Raw genomic sequence first — 16546 nt, 5'->3', positions numbered from 1 at the left:
CAGGGACTGAAGTGACACCTCTTGCATTGAGATGCAGTGCCTTTAGACCGCTGAACCTACTTCCTACACACTGCTTCCACATGCTCATAAGCTTGACACCTGTTACAGCGTAATATATTCTGCACAAAAGCTCGTACGGGATCACTTATATTTCTAACATCACTTCATCAGGCAACGACACAACATCAAAACTTAAAAGAACAGACAACGACTCTTATGTTTCCTCACTCACGCCAGCCTGTGCGTCTCACCAAATGATGAGCATCACAAACACTGGGAATCTTCCCCTTCAGTTGGTCAACTTTCTCATTTACCGCTACCCCAGTATTCACTCCTTTTAATGGCACCCTTTTCTTGAGAGCAGAAGAATTCACATTTCTTGCCCCCATTCATTTAACACGGAGTGCCTACTCCCTCTGACCAGCAGAAACACAAACAATTATCACAAGACCACTTCTGGTAACCTTCCCCCGATTCCACAGCACCCAATTCTGTTTTCACCCTCCCTGAAACCACAAATGGATCAGCCAAAAGGCAATGGTACACTTTTTCAAAGAATTTCACTCCTACCGTCAGACTCATCTTTATCCTGACCCTTGGTGCAAGCCTCAGGCTCCGAGAACTACACCACACCTACCACCTCCGCTACTTCGCCCTCACTCACTTCCAATTCTCCTCCTGTCTTCAAATCCGGCGTACAGCTTTTTGCCATTCTTTTTTAACAAACTATCTCCCTTTTTTCTGCCATTTTTAACCAATTCAAGCACATGCTCTTCCGCCCTCCTCTGGCTCTCTTTTTCCCTCCATTCGTCCTCTGTAATTTTTTGAAACTGTACTGTTGGTTAGGGGCTTGTAAGTCAGCATTTCACTGTAAGGTTGTATTCGGCGCATGTGACTAATAAAATTTGATTTGAAGTATACATCTCCTTATGATAATACTGCACTTTTCCTGACATACATTTTGTTCTTGCCCTGAAGCGACGCCATTTTCTAGGCCCTGCCATTGGGTTATGTCAGTGCCGGTCATATGAGCCCTGCCCTCCATTGAGTACGTTGAGTCATAATTCCTATAAAACCTAGCGGTAAAACCCAGAAATGGTTCCAATAGTTTTTCTATCATTCCTATTTCCATAGGGTTTTTTTAGAAATACTTCATACAATGTATTTGTTTCGTGTAGGCTTACCTTGGTGTGACATTTTGATAACTGGGCAAATCTCTCTTGGACAAGGTAACTTTTATCAATATATTCGCCTGTATATTCGCCCAAAAATGAAATGCTAATTAGCTGCTAATGTAGCTATCATAGAGAACTACACATCCTGTCACAAGCTTTGACATAAGTACTCAAGGCACAGGGTGAGAAAGACCTCCACATTTCTCCATGCAAACTCTTATCGACCAGTAGCAAGTAACCTACCAGGTCATCCCATGACTACACCTGGTTGGGCACGGCTGGCTTCCTCTACTCGCATTACACTTCTGTACATCGGATAGGCTGCATGGCTACACTTATGTGCTCCATGGAAGCATTGGCATGTGGTAGAGAGAATCCCCTGGTCACCAGGGCGGGCCCTCTCATTAGGCCAGATTAGCCGGCCACCTATCAAATCAATCAACCTTTATTTGTCACATGCACCAAATACAAGTGCAGACCTTACTGTAAAATGCTTACTTACAAGCTCTTAACCAATAGTGCAGTGGTTGCTCCACTAAATGTTTTGTGATTATGCTGCAGGACTTAGAGTTCATTTGTGGTTTAGTACAGTACCCTGTGTCACTACTTCATTGCTCCAGAACAGCACAAGGGGGAGTTAGAGCACTGATTATGCTTTTGGGTCCCAAGGCGCTACGGTGTCTCTCCCGACCGGTCACATTGTACAGTGCCTGAGTGGCACAGCATTCTAAGACACTGAATCGTTGTGTTTCTACAGATGCTGATTCAATACCTGTACTGGCCTCGACTGGGAGACCCATGAGATGACTGTAGGTTTTTTGTTTCTCTCACTCTAAAAACAGCAATATATCATTCAAAATAAGAAACTGGCTTTACTTACAAATTAGTAACAATGTCTCACCCCATGTTCAAGAATGGCCTTTTTCTCACTCATTTTACTTTATTTGAAAACAAAATAATCTAAAAAATATTGTTATTTTTTAAACAAACCGATTATTATTATTAATTTAGAATTATATAAAGCACCTTGGATATTCTCACAGATATATTATTAACCATGTTATTAGCAGGACAATATACACTGCTCAAAAAAATAAAGGGAACACTAATATAACACATCCTAGATCTGAATGAATTAAATATTCTTATTGAAAAGAAAATTCTTTACATAGTTGAATGTGCTGACAACAAAATCACACAAATTATCAATGGAAATCAAATTTATCAACCCATGGAGGTCTGGATTTGGAGTCACACTCAAAATTAAAGTGGAAAACCACACTACAGGCTGATCCAACTTTTATGTAATGTCCTTAAAACAAGTCAAAATGAGGATCAGTAGTGTGTGTGGCCTCCACGTGCCTGTATGACCTCCCTACAACACCTGGGCATGCTCCTGATGAGGTGGCAGATGGTCTTCTGAGGGATCTCCTCCCAGACCTGGACTAAAGCATCCGCCAACTCCTGGACAGTCTGTGGTGCAAGGTGACGTTGGTGGATGGAGCGAGACATGATGTCCCAGATGTGCTCAATTGGATTCAGGTCTGGGGAACGGGCGGGCCAGTCCATAGCATCAATGCCTTCCTCTTGCAGGAACTGCTGACACCCTCCAGCCACATGAGGTCTAGCATTGTCTTGCATTAGGAGGAACCCAGGGCCAACCGCACCAGCATATGGTCTCACAAGGGGTTGGAAGATCTCATCTCGGTACCTAATGGCAGTCAGGCTACCTCTGGTGAGCACATGGAGGGCTGTGCGGCCCCCCAAAGAAATGCCACCCCACACCATAACTGACCCACCGCCAAACCGGTCATGCTGGAGGATGTTGCAGGCAGCAGAACGTTCTCCATGGCGTCTCCAGACTCTGTCACATGTGCTCAGTGTGAACCTGCTTTCATCTGTGAAGAGCACAGGGTGCCGGTGGTGAATTTGCCAATCTTGGTGTTCTCTTGCAAATGCCAAACGTCCTGCACGGTGTTGGGCTGTAAGCACAACCCCCACCTGTGGACGTCAGGCCCTCATACCACCCTCATGGAGTCTGTTTCCGTTTGAGCAGACACATGCACATTTGTGGCCTGCTAGAGGTCATTTTGCAGGGCTCTGGCAGTGCTCCTCCTGCTCCTCCTTGCACAAAGGTGGAGGTAGCGGTCCTGCTGCTGGGTTGTTGCCCTCCTACGGCCTCCTCCACGTCTCCTGATGTCTCCTGGTAGCGCCTCCATGCTCTGGACACTACGCTGACAGACACAGCAAACCTTCTTGCCACAGCTCGCATTAATGTGCCATCCTGAATGAGCTGCACTACCTGAGTCACTTGTGTGGGTTGTAGACTCCGTATCATGCTACCACTAGAGTGAAAGCACCGCCAGCATTCAAAGTGACCAAAACATCAGCCAGGAAGCATAGGAACTGAGAAGTGGTCTGTGGTCACCACCTGCAGAGCCACTCCTTTATTGGGGGTGTCTTGCTAATTGCCTATATTTCCACCTGTTGTCTATTCCATTTGCACAACAGCATGTGAAATTTATTGTCAATCAGTGTTGCTTCCTAAGTGGACAGTTTGATTTCACAGAAGTGTGATTGACTTGGAGTTACATTGTGTTGTTTAAGTGTTCCCTTTATTTTTTTGAGCAGTGTATATTGGTCATTTTGGTCATGGCTCCTGAGTGGCGCACAAAGAGATTGCCTTGCGGTTATCCACTGGGGTCAATGTAAATAGTCCAGTGGCCATTTGATTAATTGTTCAGCAGTCTTATTGCTTGGGGGTAGAAGCTGTTAAGGAGCATTTTGGTCCTAGACTTGGTGTTCCGGTACCGCTTCCCGTGTGGCAGCAGAGAAAACAGTCTATGACTTGGGTGACTGGAGTCTCTGATAATTTTTTGGGCTTTCCTCTGACACTGCCTATTATATAGGTCCTGGATGGCAGGTAGCTTGGCCCCAGTGATGTACTGGGCCGTACGCACTACCCTCTGTAGCGCCTTATGGTCCGATGCCGGTCGATGGTGCAGCTGTGGAACTTTTTAAGGATCTGGGGACCCATGCCAGTCTTTTCAGTCTCCTGAGGGAGAAAAGGTTTTGTCATGCCCTCTTCACGACTGTCTTGATGTGCTTGGATCATGATAGTTCGTTGGTGATGGAACTTGAAACTCTCGACCCGTTCCACTACAGCCCTGTCAATGTTAATTGGGGCGTTTCGGCCCGCCTTTTCCTGTAGTCCACGATCAGCTCCTTTGTTGTCCTGGTACCACACTGCCAGTTCTCTGACCTCCTCCCTATAGGCTGTCTCATAATTGTCTGTGATCAGGCCTACCACTGTTGTGTCATTAGCAAACTCAATGATGGTGTTGGAGTCGTGTTTGGCCATGCAGTCGTGGGGTGAACAGGGAGTACAGGAGGGGACTAAGTACACATCCCTGAGGGGCCCCAGTGTTGAGGATCAGTGTGGCAGATGTGTTGTTGCCTACCCTTACCACCCGGGGTCGGCCCGTCAGGAAGTCCAAGATCCAGTTGCAGAGGGATGTGTTTAGTCCCAGGGTCCTTAGTGATGAGCTTCGTGAGCACTATGGTGTTGAACGCTGAGCTGTAGTCAATGAACAGCATTCTCACATAGGTGTTCCTTTTGTCCAGGTGGGAAAGGGCAGAGTGGAGTGCGATTGAGATTGCGTCATCTGTGGATCTGTTGTGGTGGTATACGAATTAGAGTGGGTCTAGGATATCTGGGAGGATGCTGTTGATGTGAGCCATGATGTGTTGATGTGAGCCAGTTTCTCAAAGTACTTTATAGCTACAGACGTGAGTGCTACAGGGGTGGTAATCATTTGGGCAGGTTACCTTCGCTTCCTTGTGCACAGGGGACTATGGTGGTCAGCTTGACACATGTAGGTATTACAGACTCGGTCAGGGAGGGAGAGGTTGAAAATGTCAGTGAAGACACTTTCCAGTTGGTCCGCGCATGTTTTGAGTACACGTCCAGGTAATCCGTCTGGCCCCGCGGCTTTGTGAATGTTGACCTGTTTAAAGGCTCACATCGGCTGCCGAGAGCGTTATCACACAGTCATCCAGAACATCTGCTGCTCTCGTGCATGCTTCAGTGTTGCTTGCCTCGAAGCAAACATAAAAGGCATTTAGCTCGTCTGGTAAGCTTGCGTCCCTGGGCAGCTCACGTCTGGGTTTCCCTTTGTAGTCCATAATAGTTTCCAAGCCCTGCGACATACGATGAGCGTCAGAGAAATTGTAGTAGGATTCAATCTTAATCCTGTATTGACGCTTTGTTTGTTTGATGGTTCGTCTGAGGGCATAGTGGGATTTCTTATAAGTGTCCAGATTGGTGTCCAGCTCTGACCTTTATTTCGATGCGGATGTTGCCTGTAATTCATGGCTTCTGGTTGGGATATGTGCGGTCACTGTGGGGACAACGACGTTGATGCACTTATTGATGAAGCCGATGACTGAGGTGGTATACTCCTCAATGCCATTGGATGAATCCCGGGAACATATTCCAGTCTGTGCTAGCAAAACAGTCCTGTAGTGTAAAAAACAGTCCTGTAACTTCCTGCTTTAGTTTTGGCTTGTAAGCAAGAATCAGGAGAATTATGGTCAGATTTTCCAAATGGAAGGCAGGCGAGAGTTTTGTATGCATCTCTATGTGTGGAGTAAAGGTGGTCTAAAAAAAATGTCCTCTGGTTGCACGTGACCTATAGCGGCAGATTTACGAGGGCAGCATACCCTGACCAAGACGCACATCCAACAACAACAAAACCTTACATAATTATCCCAGTGCACCTCTCCAGGGTGCTGTTGGAGAGACATCACTGTGGCGCTCCACCAACATTCAGTTAAAAAAAGTATCTAATATAAATCATGTAGCAGATATAGCATTTGGTAGAAATAGTATGTGACCTTTTCTGTAGCCTACAGGCTGCTGGTGATACAATGTATGACAATGTAATGAGACGGACACTTTATACATCATGCAGGTTTCTCCAATCAAATAGCCTAACCTAAATGGTGCCCAATCAAATAAAAAATGATTTGAGAACAAACAACATATCCTAAAAACAAGACAGGTCAAAATAAAAGGGACAATATGTAATGAACAATCAGGTTACTCACAACTGCTGTCCAGGAGTTTCATCCCGTGGGCTAAATTGTCGTGATCAGTGGTTTCAAGTTTGTATCAGTACATTTTTTACGAGCTGATCATAGCGAAAAGAAAATACTTCTGCATTTCCCGCTGTGTAAGCACATTGCAAATACGCTCAGGATAACTTTTCCTGATAGAGTTGGGTAGCTGATATTCAGAGCTTAAATAGCCACATTGATAAGTCACAGGAATCAGGACATACAGCGAGGGAAAAAAGTATTTGATCCCCTGCTGATTTTGGACTTTTGCTCACTGACAAAGAAATGATCAGTCTATAATTTTAATGGTAGGTTTATTTGAACAGTGAGAGACATAATAACAACACAAATCCAGAAAAACACATGTCAAAAATTGTATAAATTGATTTGCATTTTAATGAGGGAAATAAGTATTTGACCCCTCTGCAAAACATGACTTAGTACTTGGTGGCAAAACCCTTGTTGGCAATCACAGAGGTCAGACGTTTCTTGTAGTTGGCCACCAGGTTTGCACACATCTCAGGAGGGATTTTGTCCCACTCCTCTTTGCAGATCTTCTCCAAGTCATTAAGGTTTCGAGGCTGTCGTTTGGCAACTCGAACCTTCAGCTCCCTCCACAGATTTTCTATGGATTAAGGTCTGGAAACTGGCTAGGCCACTCCAGGACCTTAATGTGCTTCTTCTTGAGCCACTCCTTTGTTGCCTTGGCCATGTGTTTTGGGTCATTGTCATGCTGGAATACCCATCCACGACCCATTTTCAATGCCCTGGCTGAGGGAAGGAGGTTCTCACCCAAGATTTGACGGTACATGGCCCCGTCCATCGTCCCTTTGATGCGGTGAAGTTGTCGTGTCCCCTGAGCAGAAAAACACCCCCAACGCATAATGTTTCCACTTCCATGTTTGGGGATGATGTTCTTGGGGTCATAGGCAGTATTCCTCCTCCTCCAAACACAGCGAGTTGAGTTGATGCCAAAGAGCTCCATTTTGGTCTCATCTGACCACAACACTTTCACCCAGTTGTCCTCTGAATCATTCAGATGTTCATTGGCAAACTTCAGACGGGCATGTATATGTGCTTTCTTGAACAGGGGGACCTTGCGGGCACTGCAGGATTTCAGTCCTTCACGGCGAAGTGTGTTACCAATTGTTTTCTTGGTGACTATGGTCCCAGCTGCCTTGAGATCCTTGACAAGATCTCCTGTGTAGTTCTGGGCTGATTCCTCACCGTTCTCATGATCATTGCAACTCCACGAGGTGAGATCTTGCATGGAGCCCCAGGCCGACGGAGATTGACAGTTCTTCTGTGTTTCTTCCATTTGCGAATAATCGCACCAACTGTTGTCACCTTCTCACCAAGCTGCTTGGCGATGGTCTTATAGCCCATTCCAGCCTTGTGTAGGTCTACAATCTTGTCCCTGACATCCTTGGAGAGCTCTTTGGTCTTGGCCATGGTGGAGAGTTTGGAATCTGATTGATTGATTGCTTCTGTGGACAGGTGTCTTTTATACAGGTAACAAACTGAGATTAGGAGCACTCCCTTTAAGAGTGTGCTCCTAATCTCAGCTCATTACCTGTATAAAAGACACCTGGGAGCCAGAAATCTTTCTGATTGAGAGGGGGTCAAATACTTATTTCTCTCATTAAAATGCAAATCAATTTATAACATTTTTGACATGCGTTTTTCTGGATTTTTTTGTTGTTATTCTGTCTCTCACTGTTCAAATAAACCTACCATTAAAATTATAGACTGATCATTTCTTTGTCTGTGGGCAAATGTACAAAATCAGCAGGGGATCAAATACTTTTTTCCCTCACTGTATGACCGGTTTTACAAACGGTGGGCCTACCCATGGATGGGTATTCATACAATTCCATTACTGGCTGACATGGGGTTTTTTCTTATTTTTTCTGTTTGGTTCAGATTTTGTCAGGTCTGGACCAGCCTTGATTTGGCCTAAACACAGATTTGAATTAAATTACATTTTTAATGTTTAATCTAAAATTAACTAGATTTCAACATCCGGAAAATACATCTCTTCACCTTTCATTCAGATTTTAGACATATTTTCAATGTCATTTTGCTTACTGTGACTTCTTGTAGGGCGGCAGAATGGCCAGGGCCGGCCCTGCTGGTCACCTATAGAGACCTGCCAAGAGGAAGAAACTTAAGTTCCACATGCCTTTCAATACATGACATTGAACACCTTGAAATGCATATGTTGTAAGAAATATGCTATATAAATAAAGTTTGATTTGTTTGATGTCGTTATAGCTGTAGAATATTTAATAAATTGTCATTTTCATGAGGACAAGTGCAGTTTTTCAATAAACTTTTCATTGATAACTTGGGATATAGTGGGAAGTATCCTACAAATCAAGACTGTGTGAATGCATGTACCACTCCAAATAAATAAATACTGTCAAACAAATTCAATTCTGAATGCCAATATATTTTTTAGATGACAACATTCTAGTACGGAGTTATCATTCATTTAAATCTGGTATCTGGAGTAATCTGGTTAATGATTATATCATTGATTAAGTGGTTATTTCCTTGTAGAATACTGACAGTTGTATATAACACATTGTATTGCTAACATTTTGCTCAATTCATTTCAATACAGCATGTGGATTCATCATGGACTGAGCACGGGTCACTGATCGGGCTGGTGAACGGAAGCTGACAGTCTCAGCAAGAGATGACCAGGAGCTTCCTGCAGGAATTTGTAGTCAAGCTGAGGTCTTCTCTGTTGCTAATTAGCATTATGATTTTTTGAGAGTAAATTGAGGTGAATTTATTGATAAAAATTACCTTGTCTGAGAGAGAACTACAGTTATCCAAACGTCACACAAAGATAATTACGATAATTACGATTTTAAAGATAAAATGAATGGTGGAAAGACAATTGGAACTATTTCCATGTTTGACCGCTTGGTTTTATGGGTATTATGACGAGTCCACTGTGGTGGAGGAAATTAATTACCTGGTCCTTCCCTGGGTGAACTCATTGATTGCATTAGCTTTAGAACCTGCGTGGTGATAGCCTACTGAAGGTATATCTGGACTGATGGATTGTTTACGTAGTAGCAGGGGCGGACTGGGCCCAAACTTTGGCCCTGGCATTTGATCCACACCAGCCCATGTAACCGGTTTGAAATGGCTGGCTAGTTAACGGTGTGTGCTAGTAGCATTTCAATCGGTGACATCACTCACTCCGGGACCTGGAAGTAGTTGTTTCCCTTGATCAGCAAGGGCTGCAGCTTTTGTGTAGCGATAGGCAACGATGCTTCGAGGGTGACTGTTGTTGATGTGTGCAGAGGGTCCCTGGTTTAAGCCCAGGTTGGGGCGAGGAGAGGGACGGAAGCAATACTGTTACACCCACATCACTGTGCGCGCCGCCAACTCACACAAATGTAAAATACAATGATAAACAAACAATACAACAAAAAAATTATACATACAATACAACAACAAAAATGATGTGTGTGTTAGTGTGTCTGTGTTTGTGTGTCCCCGCAGTTCCATGACATGTTGTTTCATCTGTTTTTTAAAGGTAATTTTGCTGTTTGCTTGAGTAATTGGAAATGGGAGTTCCATGCGATCATAGAAACTGGACTAGATCGCTAAACTCTAAATACACTGAACATAAATATAAACGCAACATGCAACAATTTCTAAAACTTGACTGAGTTACCTTTCATATAAGGAAATCATTCAATTAAAATACATTCATTAGGCCCTAATCTATGGATTTCACATGACTGGGAATACAGAATCGCATCTGATGATCAACGATACCTTAAAAAAAAGGTAGGAGCGTGGATCAGAAAACCAGTCTGGTGTGACCACCATTTGCCTCATGCAGTGGGACACATCTCCTTTACATAGAGTTGATCAGGCTGTTGATTGTGGCCTGTGGAATGTTGTCCCACTCCTCTTCAATGGCTGTCCGAAGTTGCTGGATATTGGCAGGAACTGGAATACACTGTCGTACACGTTGACCCAGAGCATCCCAAACAGGCTCAACGGGTGACATGTCTGGTTATTATACAGGCCATGGAAGAACTGAGAAATGTTCAGCTTCAGTTCTGCCCACACATTTTCTATAGGATTGAGGTAAGGGCTTTGTGATGGCCACTCCAATACCTTGACTTTGTTGTCCCAAACCATTTTGCCACAACTTTGGAAGTATGCATGGGGTCATTGTCCATTTGGAAGACCCATTTGCGACCAAGCTTTAACTTCCTGACTGATGTCTTGAGATGTTGCTTCAATATATCCACATAATTGTCCTCCCTCATGATGACATCTATTTTGTGAAGTGCACCAGTCCCTCCTGCAGCAAAGCACCCCCACAACATGATGCTGCCACCCCCGTGCTTCACGGTTGGGATGATGTTCATCGGCTTGCAAGCCTCCCCCTTTTTCCTCTAAACATAACGATGGTCATTATGGCCAAACAGTTCTATTTTTGTTACATCAGACCAGAGGACATTTCTCCAAAAAGTACAATCTTTCTCCAGAATGCGTCTCCTTCCTGAGCGGTATGAAGGCTGCATGGTCCCATGGTGTTTATACTTGCGTACTATTGTTTGTACAGATGAACGTGGTACCTTCAGGCGTTTGGAAATTGCTCCCAAGGATGAACCAGACTTGTGGAGGTCTACAATTTTTTTTCTGAGGTCTTGGCTGATTTCTTTTGATTTTCCCATGTCAAGCAAAGAGGCACTGAGTTTGAAGGTAGGTCTTGAAATACATACACAGGTACACCTACAATTAACTCAAATTATGCCAATAACCCTATCAGAAGATTCTAAAGCCATAACATAATTTTCTGGAATTTTCCAAGCTGTTTAAAGGCACAGTCAACTTGGTCTAGGCAAACTTCTGACCCACTGGAATTGTGAATTATAAGTGAAATAATGTCTGTAAACTATTTTTCAAAACATTACTTGTGTCAAGCACAGAGTAGATGTTCTAACCGACATACCAAAACTATAGTTTGTTAACAATACATTTATGGAGTGGTTGAAAAATGAGTTATAATGACTCCAACCTAAGTGTATGTAAACTTCCGACTGCAACTATATATACAAGGCGGTGTCAGAGGAAGGCCCTCGTTATCTTGTTGCTTTTTACTTAGTAAATATTTTATTAAGTCTTTCTTTAGGGCTTGTAAGTAAGCATTTCATGGTAAGGTCTACACCGGTTGTATTTGTTACATGTGACACAACTATTGATTAGGTCATTGATCCAGATTAGGAATAACAAGGTCCAAGTATCCAATCCCGTGGCACACCACAGGATCTCTTGGCCCTGGTAGATGCATAGCAGTTCAAACAAATTCTCTAAACATAATATAATCATGTAAACCATAATAATGCAATTTAGCAAGTAATATTTCATTATCAACTGTGTCAAACACTTTGGATATATCTAAAGATGCCAAGAACGTATTCACTCTTGTTAAGGGCTGTAAATATTTTATCCACAAGTTGCAAAAGAGCAATATCTGTAAGAGTAGTTCTTACTACAACAACAGAAAATTGGTGCTTATATTTAACTAAGCATGTCAGTAATTATTATTTACAATGGCCTAATACCGTGTTGATTTAAATGGGGCAACATTCTCCTATACACCAATTCTTCTAGGATTTTAGAAAAACATGATAGTACAGATATATTCTTGACTCTACCTTTCCTGATTACATTTGACAAAGGCACCCCCTACCATTTGAAAGGTACATGAAAGGGGACACCGCAGAGTGCTTAAGTAAAAGATATTCAGTCAACGTTTGGTTTACATTTCATTTATTGACTACATGGGTAATGTCAGGACGGCAACAAGTTAAAAACATGGGTATCCATCTGTACAACCAGAATGTTGATAGGGATATCTGGAATAAGTGTTTTGTGGTCTGCTGTGGTCGATTTCTCAAGAGAGCAGTCCCAGTCCATTATTCTTCCGCATCCCTCCATGGTTTGGGTTGGACCTTCCCAACTGGAGACAGATTCCATGTGATGCCGGTTTGTGTTAGTACCTGAAAACGAGGACAGATGTTTAGCATCCCAAATAATAAATGAGTGTGTACACAGCAAGTTAGGATTTATGTTGGTGTGTGGAAAGAATAATACACCAAGAAAGACTAGGCTATACAAATGTTATACACTGTTTTAGGCCTACTATAACTTGGCACAACAAAGATAAAAAATAAACATACAAATCCCCAGACTGACACACAGAACGCGACTCCTCCGACCATCAGGCCAGTGCCATACTTGGCATGGAATTCAGGGGCATGGGTTGAACTGAACCTCACATGACGGGCACCTTTTCCTGCATTGAATAGATAAAACAAAAATGTAGGGCCAAGGCACAACATCCACACAGTGAGTAAATGTCAGTGATTCAGAGGTCATGAGCCCTTGGTTATTTTGTATTTATTTAACCTTTATTTATTAACTAGGCAAGTCAGTTAAGAACAAATTCTTATTTACAATGACGGCCTACCCTGGCCAAACCTGGACGACGCTGGGCCAATTGTGCGCAGCCCAATAGGCCTCCCAATCACAACCGGATGTGATGCAGCCTGGATTTGAACCAGGTACTGCAGTGACGTCTCTTGCACTGAGAAGCAGTGTCTTAGACCACTGCACAACTCGGGTTATACTGATAACACAGGCGTTTTAGCACCCCAGGACTTCGCTCTCATTTTATCCAGAGTGGTGGGATGGAATGTCAAGATTACTTCTGCACGGATTAACTATATTGTCATGTTGGATTATTCAATTAAAAAGTCCCTCAGTAATTTGAGTATCTGCCTTTAACATCTAAATGCATTTGAGTATGTTAAAAAAAAATTGTGCAATCGCTAACCAATACATGACTCTGGGATGGGGTGATGTGAAGACAGCTAGCTAGTTAGGAGGCAAATTGACGTTGTAAGTGACCATCTAATTGTGCCCCTCACTGCCTGTAAATGAGTGTCAAGGCAAACTAACCTAACAATGACAAAACAATACGAAACAATAACACAGACCTGACTAATGTTCAAAGTGGAGTTAGCTAAGTAAAGAACCTTCAACAACTAACTTAGCTAGCGAACGCAAGCCAACTACTAGATAACGTTACTACTACAATCACTCAGTCAGTCAATTTACAAGCGCTAACGTAATATGGTTAAATTAGGTAGGCTAGCTCACTACAGACTGCTAGTTGTCAGATAGTTTAGCTAGGCTAAGTAAGGACAGTCACTTATAACACTGAAAAATAATTTCCAGTTTACAGAAATGTTCAAACAGACACAAAATGAAGGAGCAGCAATCTATCCCTTTTAAACGATCTCTTACCGGAGACGTTCAGGGCTGCTTTAGCAAACCGAAACATGTTGACTCGAGTTCGTAAAATGCCCTTGAAGACCAAACTGGAAGAACGTTTACGACAAATACCGGAAAATGGTTAAAAGTAACTCATACGCGCATGCGCATAATTTGCTAAACCTCGGTTAGTGCTATCTGAGATCCTTCGGACGTCCCTACCTTAAACCCTAATCCTAACCTTAACTCCTACTCTAACCTTAACCATAACCTTAACCATTTTACACTTCAACTTCAATGGGGTAACATCAGAGTTGGGAGGTCCCAAGGGCGGTGGATAGCTAGGATCAAACATGATAAGCTATTTTTAGAATTTTTAGAAACTGTTTCTACTTCTTCATATCAAATTGTATTAGTCACATGCTTCATAAACAACAGGTGTGGACTACCAGTGAAATGCTTATGGGCCCTTTCCAACAATGCAGAGAGAAAGAAAATAGATAAATAATACAAAAGTAAAACACATAATAATGAAAGTAATAATAGATACACAATGAGTAATGAGAACTTTGCTATTTGGTTAATTATTTAACTAACTATTTAGCAGTCTTTTGGCTTGAGGGTAGAAACGGTTCAAGATCCTGTTGGTTACAGACTTGATGTATCGGTACCGAATGCCATACGGTAGCAGAGAGAACAGTCGATGACTTGGGTGGCTGGAGTCTTTTTTAGGGCCTTCCTCTAACACCGTCTGGTATAGAGGTCCTGGATGGGATGATGTACTGGGCCGTCCGCACTATCCTCTGTAGCACTTTGCGGTTGGATGCCAAGCATTTGCCATACCAAGCGGTGATGCAGCCAGTCAATATGCAGTTGTATAACTTTTTGAGGATCTGAGGGCCCATGCCAAATCTTTTCAGCCTCCTGAGGGGGAAGATGCAATGTCGTGCCCTTTTCACGACTGTGTTGGTGTGTTTGGACCATGATAGATCCTTGTGTACACCGAGGAACTTGAAGCTCTTGACTCCACTACAGCCCTGTCGATGTGAATGGGGACGTGCTCGGCCCTCCGTTTCCTGCCGTCCACAATCAGCTCCTTTGTCTTGCTGACATTGAGGGAGATGTTGTTGTCCTGGCACCACACTGCCAGTTCTCTATCCTCCTCCATATCGGATGTCTCATCGTCGCAATCAGGTCTACCAACGTTGTGTCGTCTGCAAACCTAATGATGGCGATAGAGTCGTGTGCGGCCACGCAGTCGTTGGGTGAACAGTGGGTCCAGGGTGTCTGGGATGATGGTGTTGATGTGAGCCATGACCAGCCTATCAAAGCATTTCATGACTACAGATGTGAGTGCACGGGGTGATAATTATTTAGACAGGTTACCCTGGCTTTCTAGGGCACAGGAACTGTGGTGGTCTGTTTGAAACATGTAGGTACTGTATTACAGAATGGGTCGGGAAGAGGTTGAAAATATCAGTGAAGACACTTGCCAGCTGGTCACCGCATGCTCTGAGTCACTGCATTCAATCTTAGTTCTGTATTGACAATTTGCCTGTTTTCGATGGTTCGTCAGAGGGCATAGCAGGTTTTCTTATAAGCGTCTAGGTGAGGGTCCCTCTCCTTGAAAGCGGCAGCTCTAGCCTTTAGTTTAGTGAGGATGTTGTCTGTAATCCATGGCTTCTGGTTGGGATATGTACATATAGTCAATGTGGGGACGACGTCATCAGTGCACTTATTAATGAAGCCAGTGAATGATGTGGTAAACACCGCAATGCCATCGGATGAGTCCTGGAACATATTCCAGTCTGTGCTAGAGAAACAGTCCTGTAGCTTAGCATCTGCTTCGCCACTTCCTGTTTGAGTTGTTGCTTGTAAGCAGGAACCAGGAGGATAGAATTATGCTCAGATTTGTAAATAGGAGGGCAATGGAGAGTTTTGTGTGAGTCTCTGTGTGTGAAGTAAAGGTGATCTAGTGTTTTTTCACCTCTAGTTGCACAGGTGACATGGTGGCAGAAATGACGTCAAACGGATTTCAGTTTTCCTGCATTAAAATCCCCGGCCATTATGAGTGCTGCCTCAGGATGACATTTTCTTGTTTGCTTATGGCCCTATACAGCTCATTTAGCCACTGCTCTTGAAGCGTTTAAGCAAGAAACACCACACCAACATTGACATGTACAGACTGACTTAAATTAGATTGCTTGTGAAAAGATTGTTGATGCCATTTGCACTGTTTGAACTATAATCATTTGAAATTAGCATAAAAGCTCCATAGACTTCAAAGGCAAAATTGGGATTCACCGCTGCTCTTAATCCGTTTCAGCTACAAACACCACCCCAACGTTGACATGTGCAGACTGACTCAATTTAGATGGCTTCAACACAGCTTTTTGCTACCATTTCATGAACTACAAAGCTTGTTGTATCCCAATTCATTTCAATGGCGGAGTGCAGGCTTCAACATTCTAAACTGAAATGACCGCCACAAAACTTTCAGAATGTTCAAACTAAAACATTTTGAGAGCTTAAAAACACATTATGTGGCTTACGATTTTATATAGTCACAGAAATAGAATGAATTCATCATATTCTATGGAAAAACTCACTAAGGACGTGGGGATATCATTGTTTAGTTTCTTTGACATTCAGGGACTGACTGTGCTTGGGAAGTAATCTAATTCTGTTACTATCAATTGATTAAGCTATTCAACAGAAAATGTTTAAACCCAGACAGCTTTTAGGGAAACACTTGTGACCTTCTCTCGTTGGGTTAAGCCACGGAAGAAGAGATAAAACCTATGTTTTTCTGCGTCGGTAGACCTACTCTCTCTAAGGTGGAAAGGTAGGCCTATCTTTTGAAAGTACCATGCTCAGATACCTAATGACGTCTCAGATTAAATGATTTTCAAACAAGGACAGTTTTGTTACAA

This window comes from Oncorhynchus tshawytscha, linkage group LG30 (genome assembly GCF_018296145.1).
Source record: "Oncorhynchus tshawytscha isolate Ot180627B linkage group LG30, Otsh_v2.0, whole genome shotgun sequence".
NCBI lineage: Eukaryota > Metazoa > Chordata > Actinopteri > Salmoniformes > Salmonidae > Oncorhynchus > Oncorhynchus tshawytscha.
This window is presented reverse-complemented; position numbering follows the sequence as displayed.